The sequence below is a fragment of the Grus americana genome, chromosome 2 (assembly GCF_028858705.1).
Source record: "Grus americana isolate bGruAme1 chromosome 2, bGruAme1.mat, whole genome shotgun sequence".
NCBI classification, from domain to species: domain Eukaryota; kingdom Metazoa; phylum Chordata; class Aves; order Gruiformes; family Gruidae; genus Grus; species Grus americana.
This window is the reverse complement of record NC_072853.1, coordinates 16,232,469-16,238,468: the sequence shown is the minus strand read 5'-3', so window position 1 is coordinate 16,238,468 and position 6,000 is coordinate 16,232,469.

Here is a 6,000-nt window from a genome sequence, read left to right as displayed (position 1 = left end):
CAGCTCAGTCTTGAGCTCTTCTAGCAGTGAAAGAGATAGACATGGTATGGAAAATGATGGAGGGAAAGCCAAAAAGTAAAGGAGGAAGCATCCTGGGAGGTCTGAAGGTTGTCAGCTCTGTCAGGGCAGAGGACAATTAGATTGATGTAAGGCATATTTGTAAGTCTCCTGAACAAGCAGATCAGCCTCAGGACCTGGCGCCCTCCCAAGCCGCTGAGGTCCGCTGACCCAGAACAGAGGCAATCAGGGAGGCATGCAGCATGGTCGGCAAACAAGAAACGTGCACAGAAATACACAACCAAGCCCAGATCTGATGATGGCGTTTCTCCTGATCTCTTCGTTCACCAACACTAAACACATCCAAGAAGGAGCATTTATAAAAATATCATTCACAAAATTAGAAGACAAGGAGGACGAGGAGGAACAGAGGGAGTATTGACAACGTCAGTATGACACACAGACATGCACAGCACTGCCAGTCCCAATCAGAAACTGGGCCAGACAGTCTTTATTTGTTGGGTTGGTTGGTTGGTTGGCTTGTTTGTCTTAATAATAATACCCTGTGGGTTTCTTCTTGTTAACCTTTTGGGCTTTGAGCCTTGAAGTTTTTCTCTCAAGATTTTCTTCAACAAACTTAAAATATTGCTTAGAAAATACCTTCCTCTAATACAAAATGAAACCTGAGATTCTCGTGCACTCACAGGAAATGACTCTTAAAGAAAATAATCAGCATCAAGAGCCACACAAGAAAATTGCTGCACCATCACTTTTCCAAGTGACTACAGGAGAAAACACGTTCCTACAGGTCAGGTGAGGAGGTTTCCCTTCCTCATCCTCTCCTTCAGCAAAAAAAAAATCTTAATTGCTCATCTGTGAGGGAAGATTTAGCTATAGGACAGCGTGTGAGGAGAGCACAGAGGTCCAATGCTGTCTGCACCAACTCCACTGCGAGTCATGTACTTGGCAGGGCAAAAGGATATTGCTCTTTGAGTATATTTGCTGTTGCTATAACCAGGAATGGGCTGCAAAGTGCCTGAGGCAAAATAGCAGGATCCCTCTATTTTAAGGAATGTGTGTGTGTGTACACTGAGTATATAAACCAGATCTGACATCCAAAGCGGCAGACAAAATTAAAAGAAAATGAAAAAAATGCTATTTATGACTGAAAAAATATCACTTTAAGATTAGGAACAAGCAAAAGAGAGCCAGAGAACTATATAATCCTGTTGCTTTGTCTCTTCCAGTGTTTTGAAACAGCAATAAAAATGGCCACGACAACAATGTTTAAAATGCAGCACATGCCCCAAATGTTTTTATAGTGGCTGTTCACAAGCAGAGTTAAGCTCTACTGCAGCGTAGCCAGATTTATCACTTCAGCCAGTTACCCCCAGAACGAGATGCACGTACCCATGAGATCAAGTGTTACAGCTGATCAGCCACTCCTGAAAAAAAATGGCCTGACAAACAGATTGAAAGCTCAGCTGCTAAGCCATAACCTGCTTGCTAATTATCCTTTTCACACATAATAATTGACTTACCTTTTCATTATCATATCATTACCTGCGTTTTCTGGGCTACCTGCACCCTCTGTTGCTCCAGCAACTGCCCCACATGTAGGTGGATGGAGGGAGTGGGAACCCACCACTGCTACAGGACTGCCAGGTCTCAGCCCAAAGCCATGAGCTGTGCATTAAACACGGGTACACGATGCCTTTTGGAGACAAGAGAAGCTTTTTCTTAGCATTTTCCCAAGGCTTCGGTCACAGGAATTAATGGCATTTAATGCAGTGATGTTCTTCCCGCTCTCTGCCCTGGCCGTGCATCCTCCTACCAGACCCTCGGTGCATCTGCCGACTCCTCCTCGGGGCAAGATGGAATTTTCAGTTTAAGCTGGTGACCACCAACCAACACCTACTGACTCCAACATCCACAGGCTCTCACTGCTTTGACGCAACAGAAACAATCATCCCCCCAAAAGGACCCCAGCTAACAGGGGCACAAGGGCAGCAGCAGATGTGCTTGTCGGTCTCCTGCCAGAGTTTCATTTATCCCCGGGAAGGACCTCACGTTCCCTGTGAAGCAGCAAGCTCAGCAAACCAAGATCACGCTGAGCTGGCATTAAAGTCCAGCTCCTGTGAAATTTTATTTTTATATTCACATAGGCTAAAAAGAGAGCATCCACCTTCCAATTTCCTGTCTGCAGCCACTTTGAAGATGGCCCATATTATTTAACCATATTTTTTTAATGTTAAATTAAAAAATTCCTTCATTTAATACAAAAAAATTATTACAGACGCTGGAAGGTTTCTAATGTTTCACCTGAAATCACACGTTACACTAAACCCTTGGACGCAATGCCTGAATTAATGTAGATCATTGCAAAGAAATAATTGCTAAATTTAAGCTTATACAAGGAAACTATTCAGTGAAGGTGCATAATTGCGACGCATGTAGGACTAGATAGGAACCACAGATTCTACTTCAGTCAGTTATCAATATCAAAGTATTTGAGACAGAGGTGATTATTTCAGGGAATATATATAACAGCACAGAAATCCTTCGTCTATAAAGCCTCCGGTGCAGCCTAAGTTCGTAAGTAACAGTTACCCAGCTCAGCATTGCTCTGTGGGGCCCATGGGCAACCCACAATCCATAAGGCACCAGAAGGTGGTCTGTGAACTGATTGCAGAAAAATAATTAAGAAACTAAACCAAAACACACACACACGCCATCCCACGCAATTGGCAGGCGCTTATGTCAGTGCCTGCCCACAGGCACCATTCGCTCCCTGGCTGCCGGTGCTTATATCAAAAAGGCTTGTTGGTCCTTTGGTTTTAAAAGATTGAGAAACGCTCATTTAGCCTCCGTGAAATAGGGCAGAGCTGTGACTTCAGCTCCCAGAGCCTGCACCTTCTCCCACTGCCATCAGGAACGTGCCACCTCCTCCTCACTGTCCCTCCATTATACAGAAACCGCCAGCAGGATTTTCCCTGGCAGGCAACAGAAGAAGGTCCGAGCTGCAAAATCTGCATCTTGAGTCAAATTTCCTGAAAACTCTTCCCCACTCTGTCCCCAAATCCCCTGGTCGGTAGCATTAGCGGGGGGCAGGACCGGACCCTGCTTTGCTGAGCTGCCTGATGGGCAGCGTTACCTCTTCGACAGCGATGCCGCTTCATCTACCCTCTGCGGGATCAACCCACGCGCCGTTCCCTGCCTGGGAGCGGGGCAAGAAATGCCTGTCCCTGAAGGGTCTCCACTGCAATGGGGTTAAACCATAGCTGCAGCCAAAGGGATGCAGCTCGTCCAGTAGTTCAATAAAAGGTGCAAGGACCCCATTATTTATAAATTTGGCATCTTGACATCACGAAATGAAAACAAAGACTGAGAAATAATAACATATAAAAAATAATTTCAAGTACTACAGACCCCACCACAGTTTTTCAGTGAGCAGTTAGCATGCCCTGCTAGGAGTTATTGGGTATGCACGTTTAGCTGATTGATAGATTTTATTAGTAAAGCACATTTTTCTGTTTCAAGATGTGTTCCAGTCTGCAATTAGGGGTATGAGAATGTTGTTTCTCCCAAATAAAGAAACCAGTATCTTACAATTGCTCAGACAGAAGAAAAATGTAGTTCAGGGATTTTTATTTTTTTTAAAATGACCCTTCATTTAAAGAAAAGATGTGCTTTTTTTTCCCCGCACCATTTGTGTGCAGAACCAGGACCGGCAAGCTCCCTGTTTCTCCTTGTTTGGAGCTAACATCAAAAAATTGCCTGTCAGTTTTTCTTATAGCCAAGAAAGTCAGCTAGTAATCATGTGGGGTTGTGTGGCCAAAGGTACATAAACTGACTTCACATGGGACCCACAGTAGATCAGATTGCATTGGGCGGAATGAAATAAAAAATCCCAGAAGTCTAGTTTCTTTGGAAACGTACCAAAACTGTCTCACTATACCAACCTGGCACATCATATGTAAAAAAGTGACTATTTCCTAGTACAGTATATGGGGTGTTTTATAGAAGTCAAAAAATCAGAATGGCCTTAGTTTGACATCGTAAACACAATATACTGTAATGTCATTGAGAGACTACTTGTTAACCTACTTGTCCCGAGATTAAATGCTGAAATTGAGCACACAGACCTACCTACAGTTTCCCTCTGAGCGCAGACGTGCCGGAAAAATCTCTTTGCCATACAGCTTGGAAATAATTGTAATAACTATGTAATAGTAGAAACCACTTCTGTTTAATTCACTGATATTATTTATATCAGCCCAGTGAATTTACAGCACTGGAAAGTGACCATAAGAGAATGACACCTTCCTGGGCAGCAGATCTTCTCCCTATCTGCATCTACAGCTATTCTCCTGCTTGCTTTGAAAGCCAGGCGATGTTTGCAGCTACAGTTTATTCTTCCTCCCTGGGGCAGTGCAGCAGGGATGGGAGCCCACCACCGTCACGGTAGGGCAACCAGGTCTGCAACAAGGCACCTCTTCAGCTTGGGTTAGCATACCTGATGCCATCCAAAATTATTACACACACACCCCCCATTCAAGACTGGGCCTGCAACAGCAAGTTTGCAGGTAAAAGGGTTGCAGAGGACTAACAGGTGTCTCTACACAGCTGATACAGTTTTAGCTTCTGGTGATAACAAAGAGAAGCAATCTGCTGTGCCCTGGGTGCAGCTGTAGGCTTGGCAGGAGGGAGGGAGTTGTCATTGAAGCCCATGAGCCCAGAGTAACAAACTTCAATTGTTAAAGTTACTACATTCTTAATCTATTCATATGTTTAGCAAGATTAGATTATCTTTTTTAACAGGCTGCACCATGTATTGGAGTTAGTGCATCATTCTTGCTGAATTAAAATATATGTCTCCAGTGTAACTTACAGATCAACAAAAGCCTGGAGGCAGGGACTATTTTGCTTTCAAGAATAAGAAACAATGATATTAAAAGGTGTTGCAGACAAAAAGCTGATATGATTTTATGGAAATCAAGTTTTTTAAAATGTAAACCAGTATTTAAGATTATTTTCTCATAGATTAGCTTGCGAACCGCAAAAGAAAAAACACGATGGCTTCACCCCCCCCCATGTGAGATGCCTAGCCTGTTAGAGCTGTAAAATATAAAATGAAACCACAGCAGTTAGATCTGACGAGGCTTGCTCTAACTCCAGATATTAATCACCAGGTGTCCACAAGCACATAGATGGCAAAAAAAGTGAGAAAGCACGAGGAAACCAATACAACCGACTTCCTAAGCAGCACTGGACCTAAACCTAGAAGTTTCTGCCCACAGCTCCTGCATGCCTAGCTTTCAAAATATCTTCCTGCAGCTGCATCCAAGTGAGGGCAAATCAGTCACGCTTATGGAATTGTTGTTCCCGCAGTTAATGGTTAATAGATGTATGTAATTAAGGTGGCCTTCCTTGCAAAAGTGGTCCATGCAATGAAGAGCCTAAATTCTACTTATGACACTTGCTGCTAAAGCCCGAAGGTATTTCCGAAAATGGGAGTCAGACACAAAGAATTGCACACTTTTTTTTTTTTGCCTTGTATGGCTATTAACATGTAGCAATTAACTCGGCCACGTTCTCATTGCTGCTGACTATCCCCAGCGAGCATTACTGGGGCTCACAGCTTGCTCTCGTCGCTGCATTCCTCAGCTGTACCAGATGTCAGTCCCTTCCTTTCAGAAGGGCTGAAATCTCATTCCAAGAGAGAGAAAGTCCACAGCCCTTTTTAACCTCCCCACGTCTGGCTTGGGTTTTTTTGCTTCTCTTGCCATGAAAGGACAGAGCACTGAGGAGCCTAACCCAGTACGAGGTTATTCAAGTTATCTGCTTGCCATTAGGTATCACTGCACAGCACTGAATTATTTATTCCAGCTTTCTAGGCAGGTGTGTGGCAAATTTCCATACAGCTTTAATGGGAATCAGATTGCCAGCTTCAAACCCAAATTCTTCATCCGCACCACAGCATGACTGTGAAGTGTTGCTGAG